Consider the following 15,497-nt stretch of genomic DNA (forward strand, 5'->3'; position numbering starts at 1 on the left):
CTTAGGTTAGAGGACAGTGCTTTAGAAGTTAGCAAAAAGCATTCACTCCAATATGCAAAACACATGCATGAATATATACAGACTGATAGTCTGTCTATTCATCCATCTTATGGGAAATGTAGATTTGGTTACACCAAAACGTTTTGCAAAGTTGTGTCAGTTTCAGTCAAAAAAAAAAAAAACAAACCCTAAAAAATAAAAAAATAAAATGTGTTTTGATATTTTCAAAATGAAACTTTTGATTTGGGGATGGGGGAAAGGAGCAATTCAATACAACTTTTTTGTTTCAAAATTTCCTTGAATTTTATTTTTTGAAAATAAATCAGACATTTTAAAAATGATTGCAATGAAAGTGAAACATTTTTATTTCAATGAAACAATGTTTTGTTCTATACAAAATGATTTTTTCCAACGTTTTGATCCACTGAAAATTTTGAAAACTTTCGGTTTTGGTTTGACCCAAAATGAATTTTTTCCCCAGTGTTTTAGAATTTACGCTGAACTGAAAAAATCCATTAATCACCCAGTTCTAACTGTAGCATTAATTCACAGGATGGTTTGAAATGTATATAGCAGCTTATGAGAAAGAGGAGCTGATCTGGGAAGGAAAGTCTACTGGTTAAAGTCCTGTGTTTTGTTTTGAAAGATGTAGGGTCTAGTCCTGTCTCGGCTTTAGGATTTCTTGGCTAAATTACTTAATTGGGTGACATTTTTCAACTGAAACTTTTTTTTGCCAAAAAATGATATTTGTTCATATTATAGTAGCATATTTCATGAATTTGTGTCAATTTTGGATAATTGTTTGAGTGGAGACCAAAAGTATTTTTGTTTGGTTTTTTATTTTTTTTATTTTTGGAAATTTCAAAATGACTTGAAGTCAGAATAAAGCATTTTGTTTTTTTCACGCTAGAGTCACAAGAAAATTTAGGCACCATTCACAGGAGGAAGCGGTGGAGCTGGTGTCCTTCCTCCCCCTGATCCAACAGGCCAGTGGGTAGTAAAAGTCATTTACACTATGGAGGATTTAGGTTCAAATCCCTGTCCTTGAGCTGGAATTAGAAGCCAGATCTTCCCCAGCCAGTGAGTGCCTTGGCTAACAGGTATTTTGGAATGGGAGTGTCTCAAATCCTCCTTTTGAAGCTTTTCCACTTTGTAAAAATAAATAAATAAATGGTCATTGGAGCAGGGACTGGAACCTGGCTGTCCCTCCCCAGGCGAGTGCCCAAACTGACTTTTTTGATTCACCAAAAAAATTTGATATGACCCAAATTGATTGTCTAAATTGTTTTTTTGTTTTGTTTTGTTTTTTTCCAGAACTGCCAGTGAACAGAACAATCAGTTATTCACCCAGCTCTGCTTGCTAGGTCAGTGTCCTCGTCAGCCAAATGAGGAGAACAAGGATTCTCTCCCGGGACGGCTCTGAAGTGCTCAAAAGCTGCAATAAAGAAATGCATAAGCGAATCTGAGCATTTCGTAGTAAGTCACATATACACACACATTGGTTTCACTTTATAAAATAGCCCCTTGTTTTGGAAAAAAGCACCGTCTTCTACTAGATGCTGCTTGGCATATGCTGAGTCCCTGGAACTGATTGATAGACAATATCCACAGTGCATGAAGCAGGCGCTACTGCACTTATGGAAGTCATTCAGAAGGAAACCACCCTGCAGCAGCATTGTGCCAACAGGGCCAGATTCTGCACCTGCTCTTGCCACCAAATTCCATCTGGTTTTGAGGGGAGCAGGTCCAACACTGGCCCCATAGTAACAAACGTAATTCAAACAAGGGAGAAGGGAGGCTGTCTGAAAAATGTCTTAGGAAATATGTGATGATGTTGGGTGAAACAAAAGTGTGAGGGTCATTTGGTTAGAAACAGTCACATAACTCACACTGCCCCTCTATGAGTCTTCTTGTATTTATGTAATAAAATATTTTGCATTCCTGCATATATCTCTATTTTCCTGGCTCTATCTATGCATATACCTCATTCTATCAGTCCCTCTATATGTGTACAGAAGACAGATGATAGTGTAGTATATAGTTTTATTGGCATGGGTTTGGGACGGCCAGACTACTCATATATGAGCTATGCAACTCATCTCCCCAAAATTGGCAATGAAACCTTTATACCGTGCCACATCACCGTACATCCTATATATGCTTCATATGTTTTTTGAGGGGGAGGGGAACAATTCTATTTAAAGAGTTTTAATTGGACTCATAATCTGGACCAAAGTTACATAGATAGCAAAACAGGACAAATATTTGTAAGAATTACTCTGAAAATTCATTTTATTGTGTATTCTTCATAGAGACAAATTCTATTCTTGACGACTACTTTGTGAATAATCCCACTGAAACCAGTGGGGCTTCTCTTGAAATAAGTGGGGCTTCTCTACTCAGTGTAAAAGTGATAGGAACTGGCCCTAAAGACCTGTATAATTGACCACCTTAGTTTTCTTATATTAAGAATTCTGGGGGGAAGGAAAGGAAGAGGTGCTAGTTGGAAGGAGATTATTTCATCATTCTCCTCATTGCCTGGAAAGGCACATAGGCTGCCAGTGTCAGAACATCACTTAGCCCATCTATCATACCCAGTGGATTAGAAGAAATTTGTAATAGAGAGTACCGTGGATCAATTGAGGTGTTTGAAACTTTGCAGTATGGGCCAACTTATTCAGATACACCTCTACCCCGATGTAACACGACCCGATATAACACTAATTCGGATATAACGCGGTAAAGCAGCGCTCCGGCTGGGGTGGAGGGGCTTCACGCTCCGGTGGATCAAAGCAAGTTCAATACAACATGGTTTCACCTATAACGCGGTAAGATTTTTTGGCTCCCGAGGACAGCGTTATATCGGGGTAGAGGTGTAGTCTCTGACCACATTTTGAAGCTAGCGATTATAGGCCAAAGTAGCACTTTTGTCTTTAATGACTGGAATTTTGGCAGAAAACATGTGCTATAATTAATGGTACACCCTATCCCAGATAGTCAATACAATATTTGGTTAAGCAGAGAGAAAGCGAGAGAGAGAAATGTGCTGGCAGGTCACTTTGTGCTTCTGCTGGGTACTAGTTATAATGGAAATGTTCAGATTCCATAAAAAGGAATAAGAGTGAGGCAGATTCCATTTCTTCCAATGTTGCGAATACAAAGAAACTGTCAGAGCACTGAGGGGCATGATTTTGAATGATGCCTTCAGACACAGATTAGAATGCAGAATTTGTCATAAGGTATTCACAAGGAGTCCTTGGCTCACACTGGAGCCAATCCTTATGCTGAAATATACTGTTAAAACCGAAGCCTGTGTTGAAACTGGGGAGAGTGATGCAACTGAATAGCAGAGCAAACACAGAGGCCTCTGTGCATAATGTACTAACTAACATCAAAAGTCAGGCAAAAAATAGCTGTAGGAACAGCCATTTGCTGCTATGGGGGAAAATATCTCCCGTTCCTTCTGAAAACAGATAAAGGCCTTTGTATTTGAAATACAATGAATGCACCTCACATAGTTCCTACAGCACATCTGGGTAAATTTAGAGTCTTATCTAAAAGGAACCTGATTTATGTGACTGATTGTTGGGAATATATATAGGTGCCATGGAAAAGTTCAGAAGGCCCACTGAGATCCTACGTATGTTCAAAAACTCTGAAGAGTATCCTTCAAAAACTGACCAAAACAGGTTGGTCCAGAAGCAGTTTATCTTTGAACACATGGAATAGGTAATGTTGCTTTGGGCAGGGCCAGCGCTACTGTTTTTGCCGCCCCAAGCAGTGCGCCGAATTGCCGCCGCGGACGGCGGGGGCAGTCCGTGCGCCATTAGGGCGGCACATGCGTTTCCACGGCGGCGGCAATTCGGCGGCAGCTTCTGTCTTCAGCCGGAAGACAGAAGCTGCACTGCCGCGGACAGCGGAACGTAGAAGCTGCCGCCGAATTGCCGCTGCCACGGAAATGCGCGTGCCACCCTAACAGCACACGGACTGCCCCTGCCGTCCGCGGCGGCAATTCAGCGCGCTGCTTGGGGGCAAAAACACAGGGACTGCCGCCCCTTGCAGACTGCCGCCCCAAGCACCTGCTTGGAATGCTGGTGCCTGGAGCCGGCCCTGGCTTTGGGCACAAAGAATATTTCTTACATGCTTTGTCAAATCGAGCATTGTGGCCTGGTGATTAAAGCTTGGAACTGGGAGACAGGAGACCAAGGATTTATTCTTGGTTCTACCGCTGATTTGTGTGTCCTTGGATAACTCCCTTATCTTTGTGCCTCTATTTTCAGATATGTCAATTAGTGACACCAACACCTGCTTTTATAAAGCATCTTGAGATTTTGGGGTGAAAATCACTATATAAATGCTGGACATTACTCTTACATTATTATTATTACTCCCAGAATCAATTATCAATCATATTGCCAATCCTGCTAGTAGCATCCCGATGCCAAATGTTTCAAAGAATTGTATTACCATATCAGACGTCCCTGCACAGCCATTCCCAGCAGGACAAGTGTTTTAAGTCAATGGGAGTTGCTGGGTGCTGAGCACCTCTGAAAAACGGGCCACTTATTTTGATCCCTAAATATGGGCCTACGTGCATAAATTTTGCACCTATTTTCTAAAATCTTGGTTGTGGTACTTACCAAAATGCTACAAAGTCTCCTTACTTAAAGAATATTCATATACTGCAGGCTGCTTGTAACTACAGCTGGTTAATACTGGAAAGAATTTATTGACATTCATTTTGAATATGAACCCCAAATTCACCACAACAGTTAGCATACATGATCCCTATTACTCATTTCCCAGGATTCTTCTCAGGAATGATTTTGTTCACTGTAGTGGTTGCAGAAAGAGAGTTTCACAAGTTCCACTGCAAATGCTCGTGTGCTCATTTGAGGATTCCCACAGGAAGTGTACATAAGACCATCTTGAAATCACATTGAGTCCCCTCCTTTGGTCATCTATTCAGGAAGAAGGAACAACCCTATGTGATCTATGTGACCAATCACACATTATAAATAGAACTTGTTGAAATTTTTTGAAATTTCCAATTTTGGGGGAAAAAATGGGGGGGGGAGCAGTTTTCCCCAAAAAATGTTTGCAGTTTCTCCCCCACACCTTCTGCATCCAGCTCTTCTCAAGACTAACAAATAGCAAGATATGTTTGCATAAAGCATTGTCCAACATTTCTGAATAACAAACAAATTCATAAAAATCAAAGTCTGATTATCTGATAAAGTTTCCCCAGCTGTATTTGTGGCTAGAATAATCAGATCTGATATTAGCAAACTCTATTGTCTTAGGGGTAGCCATGTTAGTCTGGATCCGTAAAACCGGCAAAGAGTTCTGTGGCACCTTATAGATAATTAAGACTATTGTCTTCATTACAGTATATGCTGGATTGTAGTTATTAGCAGCAGAATCGTGCTTACAGGCATTACATGCCAAATTCTGCCTTCAACTACCCTTGTGCTGCTGTTGAAGTCAATGCCGTTTTAGCCCTTAGGGAAGAATCCTAGAGAATTTAACAGAGAAACTGACTTTTCCACTTTTCCACCAGCCTATGGAATTCTATAGCAGGAGTATAATTCTCTAACCAGTTCTATACCTTTTAGGACAATATCTGCAGAACACTGTATGTTCTGAACCCAATTGGTGTCAGCACTATTAATTATATAGCAGTATTTTATCAGAGATGGGCAGAATATGGCAATTTGACCGGCTTTTTGAAAGGAAGTTTTGAATCTCAGGAAAAGGAATAATCTACTCCAACTGTCCATTAGAAGTGGGCAAGAAGCTATGGTAATCTGTCTTGGGTATGAATCTGCACAGTAAATTGCGACTGTGTACCTGGGGCCTTTATGTTCAGAGCAGCTGAGTACCTGTAGCTCCGGGTGACGTCAACTGGAGTTGCGAGTGCTAAACAATTCTGAAAATCAAGGGCTGATCTACCAGATACAAAGTCTGCTGTACTTGAGCATGTATTCCTGTACTGGAATGGTGCTCTCTCTCTATTGTTCATAGTGTGAGTCTGAGTATAGTCAGCAAAACATTGAAGCACAGTTAAGGAAAGAGAATATTATCGGCATGAGATCATTAGGCCATCCATATCAGCAATAACTCAGCATATCAGTTTGTTACCAGAGCAATTTAAACCTGCCTTGGGGCTGCTTCAGATTGTCCACTTGCTCACAATTTGAATGTAGACTAGAATTTATTTTTCTGCAACTTGAGCTGTATTATAATTTATTACGCACTGGACTGTAATTGACTTCCTGTGTAACCTATGGCAAGTCACCGCTCACTAGTGAAAATGAGGAGCTCAGTATAAGGCGCCTTAACCTCTCTGTGCCTAAGCTCCCAAGCTTCTGGCTGTACATTCTGAGCCTTCCTCCCACCCTTTGTTTGTCTTGACAATTTAGATTGTAAGCTTTTCGGGGCAGGACTGTCACTACGTGTACTGCACTTTGCACAGTGGGGCCCTCATGATGGTTTGGCACCTCTAGGTGCTATTATAATATAAGCAATTATAAAAGCTAGATTTTTCCCAAAAATATTCTCATGTGAAAAATTCCCCTTAGAAATGTTTCATTTGGAAAATTCTGGTTTTCCCACAGGAAATTCCAAAAATGGGGGGAAGTGGTTTCTTTCCCACTTTCTTACTGTTTCACAAAGTTTTCCAGTTGGAAAAAAGTAAAAAGGTGTGAAAACCCACTTTCCCACATCTCCAAGAAATGTTTTCTTTGGGAAAATGTTGATCAGCTCTAATAATGGTCTTTTCAAGTGTAGTGAGTGGAACTTGTTCACTTTCTCTCATCTGCCAGACAAAAGAATCAGGCCCACTGACTTGACTCCTTGGTGAGCAACTTTCTTCTTGGGAGACTTCCTGGGCCCAATCCGATAAGTTCTTTGTGTTCAGTTTGTAGTCAATCGGAGTTCCAGCTGCTGGGCACTTAAAGCATGAGGCCTACTTTGTGGCTGAGCGCTATGCTACTGGGCATTTGGCATGAAGTTGTTCATCTAGTAGGCTAAGTTGCCTTGTCTTGTGTACTTAGCTAAGCCCCAGCGAGTTACAGAGAGGTCTGATGAAGACGGCAAAAATATCAGAATCCAGAACAGTTCTATCTGCTGGGCACAAGTAGTGTGGGTGCTATAGAGGACTGGATGGATACAGGAATTGGCAACAGACAGACCTTTACCTCTGAGTCACAAGATAATAAGGAATAAAAACTTCTCTCTCTGATGGTTTCCCAGAGTCCCCTCCCCCATCAGATAGATAGATAGATAGATGTGTGTATGGAGATAGATAGATAGATTGATCGATAGATAGATAGGATGTATTGGTTGCCTCCATCCAGTTCTTTGTGACAGATATCCAGTCTCACTAGAACTGCTGAAGGACGAAAGGGCATGGAGATTGAATTATTCTGTCGCCCCTAGAGGTGGTTGATCACTGCAGGTCAAATTCAAGGCATATTACAGAGGCAGCCTAGGGGAAAGCTTGCTCTGCTGCGACTTGGATTGTACCAGATTTCTAGCTAAAAAGCGTCTTCCGGGGCTGGTTCATCTCTTACACTGATGTAGATCAGGAGTGTCCACTGAAATCGATGGAGAGGCTCTGGTGTAAGCCTGGTGTGAGGTCACAATCGGTCCTCAGTGTCCAGAGTTTACATCCACACCCTTTGCAAGCCATTTAAAGTCCAATTCTGCCACTTTACTCATGATGTGTGTTGTCTTATTACACAACTAGTCTAATCGAGTCTAATGGAGTTGCTTGGGAGGTAAGGTACTACTGAAATTGTACGACGCTTACCCTCTGTATAAGTCTCTGCATGTAAAGGGTTTCGCTTTCGATACCATTACTCACATAGCGTTAGCCCCTTACTACACAAGTAGCCCTATATACTCCAGCTCTGATTGTGAGTCAGGTTATCAGTATCTGGCCCCAAAGGCTAAGAGACTTTGTGATCTTGTTTGTCTATTCACTTATAGGATATATCTAAAGGAATTGGTTTACCCAAAGAGCTGTTCTTTTTGAAACTGGAAGGGTGGAAAAGATTGCGAGGAGAAGGTGGGAAAGGTGTTTCAGGGGGGTCCCTCCCAATGAACCCCTGAGCTGAGACAGATGGAAATGATCATCCACTGGCAAAAAAAAAAAAAGATACAAAGTTCTTTTGGATGCAAATTGCCAGCAAGATCCAACTCTTGCCATTCATGTCCCAATAGGAGCCAATATGGTGAAGCTGACAGATGTCATCAGCTGACTTAAAGGCTGTATAAAAATTCACAACATAAGTCTTTTATCTACAAAACCTGCATGTTTAAAAAAAAAGTGCCAGTGGATATGGGCGGCTACTTTGATTGCTAAAGCCTTTGTGACCGACAATTTGATGAATAAATAGTTGTAAATTATGTGCCTTGTTAGACTCACTCAACAATACCGATCATTGTAATATAAAATGTTAAAAAACAAAGATTAAAAAAAAGAGAAAAAGTGAGCAATGACCTTCTCATATGCTTGTTTCTTTATGAGCCAACGTGTAACATCTTTTATGGGCGATGTGTCTGAAAGGAGATATATAGAATGATGTTTAATGTGTAGTTGAGAGCAAAATTATTCTAGTTGTATATATGGGGAAGCCATATAACAAAAGAGCACTAGCTAGTGTTTGCCCTTATATGAGATGCAGTCGTATAATAGAGAGCCTTAAAGCTAGAGTTTGCTGTACTTTGGGAATTAATCACATAAACTATAAATTGGGTTCAACAGGCTGGCTGGGTAAATAGGCGCAGCTAATGAGGACACTATGAGATCTTATAAGAGCGCTGACTGCCCCAGGACAAATGTGCCGAGCTGCACCTGATGGAAAACTAGAAGACATCAAAGCATAAAGGATTAGTGCTCTCACAGTGTTGAGAAATGGCCAGGGGGAGATTCACCAACTTATTACCCACATCCAAGCTAATCCTGTTATCTGCAAAATATAACTGTGTTCAGGAACTGCCACCACCTAAACTTGCAGGAGACTAATTCTATGTTTACATGGACAAAAGTGCAGGGAATTTTCATCTGAGCAAAGAATATAAGAGACAAACATTTTAAGAGCTTGTTTTGTATCAAATTTGCAGGGGGAGCGAAAGGTACCTTTAGTTATTTAAAGGCTATACTGTATCCTATGTGTGCATCCTATGCGAGTGAATGGTTTTTCAAAAGAATATAGTGCATCAGTCATCTATGATTTATCCTCTCCTATCATCATCTGGACTACAGTTATACTTCTCCAAAGTACTACCAAAATCCTTTGAAAGCAACTTTTAATAGAAAGACAAGATGAAAAGGAAGGTCATCAATGCTTAAACATAGCCCCCTGGAAAGCTATGAAAACTACTGTGTGGCATCTGCCTACCTGATCACTGAGTCAGGAGAAGGCAAAAAATATCCTAAGATCCCTGCCAATGTACCACAAAGGGAAATCCTTTCCTGACTTTAGTGAGCAGTTCAGCCCTACTGAAGAGAACAAGAGGCACCTGTACTAAGAATCTAATACAGTTTATACCAAAATATATATCTAGTGTGACCAGCATCTGTGTTAGCTAATGGTCCATATTTTTTTCTTTTAATCTCAATAAAGTGGATCCAACCTCTTGGGAAAGAGAATTCCAAGCATTAGGGGGAAAATCCCCACCAATTCAATCTAAACATGCATTTCCCTTCCTCCGGTGGTTCATCAGAGCCAGAGTTGGCTGCCTTCAAGGCAGAAATTAAGGCATAATTACCGAGGCAGGCCTTTGGCTAAGTATTTGTATGGCATTAAGGAGTAACCCATGGCACACAGCTAAAACCATTAAATCTTGAAGGCAGGGGTTTATCTAATCATCAGAAGGGAAATGATTAATTTTGTAGGTGCTGATTTTTAGAGTTATGAGGGTGCAAAGGTACTGGGTGATGGAAGACCCTAGATAAGGAAATGCATATATTTCTAGGAGGCATTCATGGGTTTTCCAGTTGTTGCTTCTTTTCAGGCCATCCATACCTAAATTGGTGGAATATTTATTGTTGTGAACATCCTTTCAGTTAGGAATTAATAATGCACATCATGATGGCAACTCCCCAATAGTTGCTATATCCGAGCTAGAGGCTCCGGAGAGGCATTGTTTGTTGTTAGTAATGCCTGGAGAGATTCTTTCCCTCTTTTGGACCCCAGTAAATCAACTCCTCTCCCTCCATACCTCACCTTCCTCCAGATGTAGAGTGGTACGAGATTTCTGGGTGACCTGTAAACTACAGCCTGTCTCTTTTAGTCCAGTCCTTAACATTCCCTATTTGTCCTGTACACACATAGCCAGAGCAGGGTCTTCCCCAACAGTCAGGGGAGTCTCGTGGATTAAAGAGACCAAGAAACAAGGCCTTGATTTATCCACACAACCCATCCTGCATTCTCCATACTAGTCACATGTTTCAGAAGTTGGTGGGGGGAGAGAAATGGAGGTGTGAAGAAGAACTTGAGCTGGGAAGCAAGAGGAGCTGGCAAAAGATTAAAAAAGAATTTTAGGAAACAGGAGACTACAAAGAGCCAGATCTTCGTCTGGGATAAATCAGCATAGTTATATGGACCTCAATGGAGCTGTATCAGTTAACACCAGCTGAGGCATTGGTACATTCTTAAAAGTCTCTGGGCTCTTATTCATGTGTGGGACTGAAGCTATCACATTCTTATTGTTCCTTACAACTTAAAGAAACAAAGACATAGCAGAGAAGTACATGTACTAACAGATTATAATAATGAAGCTGATGACACTACCATCTAACCTTAAACCTCTACCAACCAAAATAAGAGAGGAAAGTAATAAAATCTTTAAAAAACCCACCAAACCTCCCTGAAGCAATTTTGAGCCCCAAAAGGGAGATGTGCCAGACACTCCATGAAGTCTACTAGGCTCTTTGTTATTGCTATTGATTTTATGTGGAAGACACTTTGATACTATGGCAGTTGGCGGCCATACAAAACTCCAAGATAGGAATAATAATAAGTAGAGGTCATGATATTGCTTTATACAATAAATGCCAACTATCATTATAGAGAGGGATTAGTGATAGGTGATCTTATCGAACTCAAACATGTTCCAATTTTAAATTTTATTATGTATTTAGTATGATATTTGGCCCACCAGATAGATAGATATTCCGATAAATGATTCCAGCCTATTCTCCTGTTCCCCATCCCTAATAAGTCACTTTGGAGAGGTCATAGATAAAGCTCCAGTGATAAAGCTTTTGCTATTTCACTTTTCTGCTATGACAAGTATGAGAAGGTGATGGATTGGACTGAGAGGAAGACTAGAGTCCAGTTTCTCTATTTATAGCTCTCAAGATTTCATTTGAACACACTTATTGCCAGCAGTTTTGTTTGATTTTTGGAAATGGTTTCATTATTGTATAATTGTGTTTGTCTTCCAAGCATTTGTCCTCTTTGATGGAAACAAATATTCCCTCTATACAATGTCAGTCTTAATGACAGAAAAGCTCCCATCACTAATTATTATAAGTAGATTTGGGTCTATTTTGATGGTTTATTGTTTTTGTTTATGAAAAAAGCTGTACCTAGCTATAATGTCTCTAAAATATCCAGCATATTCCCTAGAATCCCTGTAATTTCCAAGCATTGTTTTTGTAGTTCATTTAAAAAATAAAATGGGTGAATGAAGACCATCTGCCATGCCTAATTCTTGGCATGGTCTTCATGCCAAGAATTAGGCATGTGAATCCAGATTTAGGTACCTAGGCTGTAGAAGGGCAAGGGAGTTAAGCATATGCCTAACTTTAAGTTTGTGGATAGTACCATTGACTGCCTTGGAAGACTTCATTGGTACTGCTGACATGCATAAAGTTATGAGAATACCTCTTGGATTGCATTTTTCATCAATAAATCTCAGAAGCTCTTCACAAAGGAAGAAAATATTATTTACGGATAGGAAAATTGAGGCACAGAGAGGTGAAGTGACTTTTCCAAGGTCACCTGGCAGGTCAGTGGCTGAGTTACCCATAGAACCTAGGTCTCCTAAGTCCTGGGCCTGATCTGGGACCATAAATCTGTGCTCTGATTTCCTGAAGCACTGAGAGCTCACATCTCCCAATGACCTTAGAGGTCGCTGTGTGGGCTCAGGACCTCTGAAAATCAGGTCAGAATTAGATACATATACATGGATAGAACTGCCTAATTTTAAAGCACCTGAGTTAGAAAATGTTGACCTCGTTGCTTGTGAAAGACATCGACTTGACAAGCCTGGAGAAGGAAGCCCTCTGGTTACCCACAGAACTGATAGCTTCACGATGCTGCTTTGTGAATAATCTCAACACTGCTCTGGATAGTTTACTTTCCAGGCTCATTCAATGTATCATTCCTCCACTGAGATTGCCAGCAAGGCTGATGATTAGCACCAGTTATGGTTGTGGGCTTGTGATGTGGACACCTGTCTACATGGAAATGGACTGAGCCCTACAACTAATGGTCAATGACAGGATCTGGTTGCAGAACTTGAAATGAATAATTTGACCCTTTTCACACACTCGTTAGAGAGGAAGGATGGCCTAGTAGCCAGGGCATAAGTCTGCCATTTCAGAGATGGGGGTTCAATTCCCTGCTCTGCTGCAAACTTCCTGTATTACCTTGGCCAAGTCATTTAGCCTCTTTGTGCCCTGGTTCTCCATCTATAAAATGGGGGTAGTTGCACTTACCTACCTCACAGGGGTGTCCTGAGGATTGTGAGCTGCTCAGATACTGTGGTGTTGGAGTCCATGTAAGAACCTATGATAGATAAAGCATTTGTGAAGAGACTGAAACTTCTTATTGGATGAGCCCGTTTTTTGAAACCATTCTCCTAATACTTTATGTCAGTGGTTCTCAAAGCCGGTCCGCCACTTGTTCAGGGCCGGTTTGTTTACCTGCCTCATAAGCAAACTAAGGAAATGTGGAATAAGACCTTACTCAAAGAGTAGTGCCATCAGGCTGGGAGGATGTATCAAATAGGGGCCCACAGGGATCTGTCTTGAGTCTGGTACTATTCAATATTTTCATTAGCAACTTGGGTAATGGAGTGGAGAGGATGCTTCTAAAATGTGTGGATGACACCAAGCTGGGAGTTGCAAGCATTTTGGAGGACAGGATTAGAATTTAAATGGATCAAATGGTTCAGAGATTGCTTTGGCTAGTTCCTACCACACTCTAGGGTAAATTTCATCAGGACCTGATGACATAAATGTTTCTATGCTATTTAAATACTCTGAAACCTGTTCTTTCCCTTTTTTGGCCTGAGATCCTTCCCCCTTGTTGTTAATCTTAATAGTGTTAAGTATCAGGTCATAATTAACATTTTTAGTGAAGGCTGGAAAAAAAATTAAACATTTCAGCCTTCTCTGTGTCATCTGTTATTTGCTCTACTTCCCAATTAAGAAATGGATTGACAAAGGAAAGTGTAACCATGTTATATCCAGTAAATAAATGAGTAGAAAACCTAGTCTGGATTGGGTATAAGACATTTCTAAAATACTATCTCACAGGTACTACTAACTAGAGGTCAGAGTTACATTGTTGTATATGTTTGACTTCATTGAAGTTACTCTAGATTTACACTGGTATAGCTGAGATTAGAATTTAACTCTTACATGGCAAAAGACTATTCACAATGACTCTTGCAGACCTTATCTTCTGTATCCTGACTGTGCACTCTGTATACTGAGTTTTGGGGTACCTAGAAAAAGACTGGGAAATTTTATAGTGATCTCACAATGGGTTGCTTGACATTTTCAATATTTGTGTGAATCTGAAATTCCAAGAAATTGAATATCACAGCCCAGGTGAACTAAACCCTTTGATTTTGATTCACTCAAACCATTGGGTTTCATTCAGTCCTACTGCTCACTCCTTTGTGGGCACCATTTGGAAATATTTGGCGACTGTTAAGATCAAGGCTTGGTTTTACAATAGTAGTGTGTATATGAGAGTAATAATGGGTGTTGTAATGTGACATCTCATGGGCCCTGTGATTCTGCCACTGTTATTTAGGGATAGCACCTGTGTGTAGTGCAGTTTGTGACTCAAACTGTCTCCCTTGCTAATGAGAATTGGAAATCCATAAATTTAATTTGATGTTTAAAATCCTGTTAAGTGACTGATTACTAATAAGTGGTGATGTCTCTACATTTAAATTATATTTTATTATTATGCAGTGGCGCTGGAGCAGTTTTTAGAGCGTGGGTACTGCAGCTGTACTCCTCCTTCCTTCTTTCCGTGCCTCTCACTGCCCCCTAGAGCTGGGGCCAGGGGCAGGGCCATGGCGCCAGGAAGGGGAGATGTGGACAGAAGTAACAGGGCTGAGGCAAGGGCCAGAGCTGGGGGCAGGTGCGGAGCCCCGGGCTGGGAGCAGAACCCCAGGTGCAGTGCTGGCAGCCAGGACCCCATGCAAAATCTAGGGTGCTGCGCCCCCTAGTTCCCACACCTATGTTATGTATTTGTATTACAATATCACCTGGCAGTCCTGGCCCCACTGTGCTAAGTGCTGTGTATATACAGGAAAAGCCATTGCCTGCTGCAAAGAGCTTATAGTCTTAATAGGTAAGATAAAGGGAGAATTTTCAGCCTATTTGTGGAAGGCAAATTGATGTATAGAGAGACCAAATGAGGCACTCAAGATCACGCACAGAAAGTCTGCGGTAGAGTCAAGCATTTAACCCACACCTTTTTGAGTCCCAGGCCAATGACTTAGCCAGAAGACCACCCTGCTTCTTATCATTTATTCCTGCAAGATTAACATTTAAAATTTCTCTTCAGAGTTCCCTCCTAAACGTGTGCGTTAGCAGCACGGGGCTGTAACAACCATTTGGGGCCAACTTAGTGTCAACAGCTCCTACTCTCTTCACTCTCCCTGACAAAAGCTAATTAGTGCAAATACAAGGAGAACAAGGCCTGACATTTTGGCCTGCCTCAATGGAAGCAGGGAGTAGGAGCTGCGCTAACCTGCTAAAACTAAGAAGAAATAGGTTGCGAGGTGTATTCAGAACTTTCTGAGGAAGTGGGGAGGCGAACTGCATCTTTGGAGTCGTGAATGTATTCTAGGCCTGCTCGTGGCTGCGTTAGGGTGGAAAGTTCTAATTAGATTAGAGGTATTTGGCTAAGAGGCAGAAAGTTTAAAACATTGCCTTTTTAAACAAGTGCCTATGTTTGGAGTAAAAATTATTCTGTTATTTGGAGCTACGTATGTTATTGAATGCAAAAATGCTACCACTTTTAGGGTCCAAGCTTGGCCTTGCTCATTGCCTTCAATGTGGGCTCCGGTCGGAGGACAGAACTGGACTTGTGTTTAGGGGAACAAAAACAATGATGTATTTGACCACAGTGGTTACAAACGTGATACTGATGTCACACCTGTTTTCCAGTGGTGACTTCAATGGAGTCACCTTGGATTCACTCCCGTGTAAATGAGATCAGAATCAGATCCTT

This window comes from Mauremys mutica, chromosome 3 (genome assembly GCF_020497125.1).
Source record: "Mauremys mutica isolate MM-2020 ecotype Southern chromosome 3, ASM2049712v1, whole genome shotgun sequence".
Classification (NCBI taxonomy): domain Eukaryota; kingdom Metazoa; phylum Chordata; order Testudines; family Geoemydidae; genus Mauremys; species Mauremys mutica.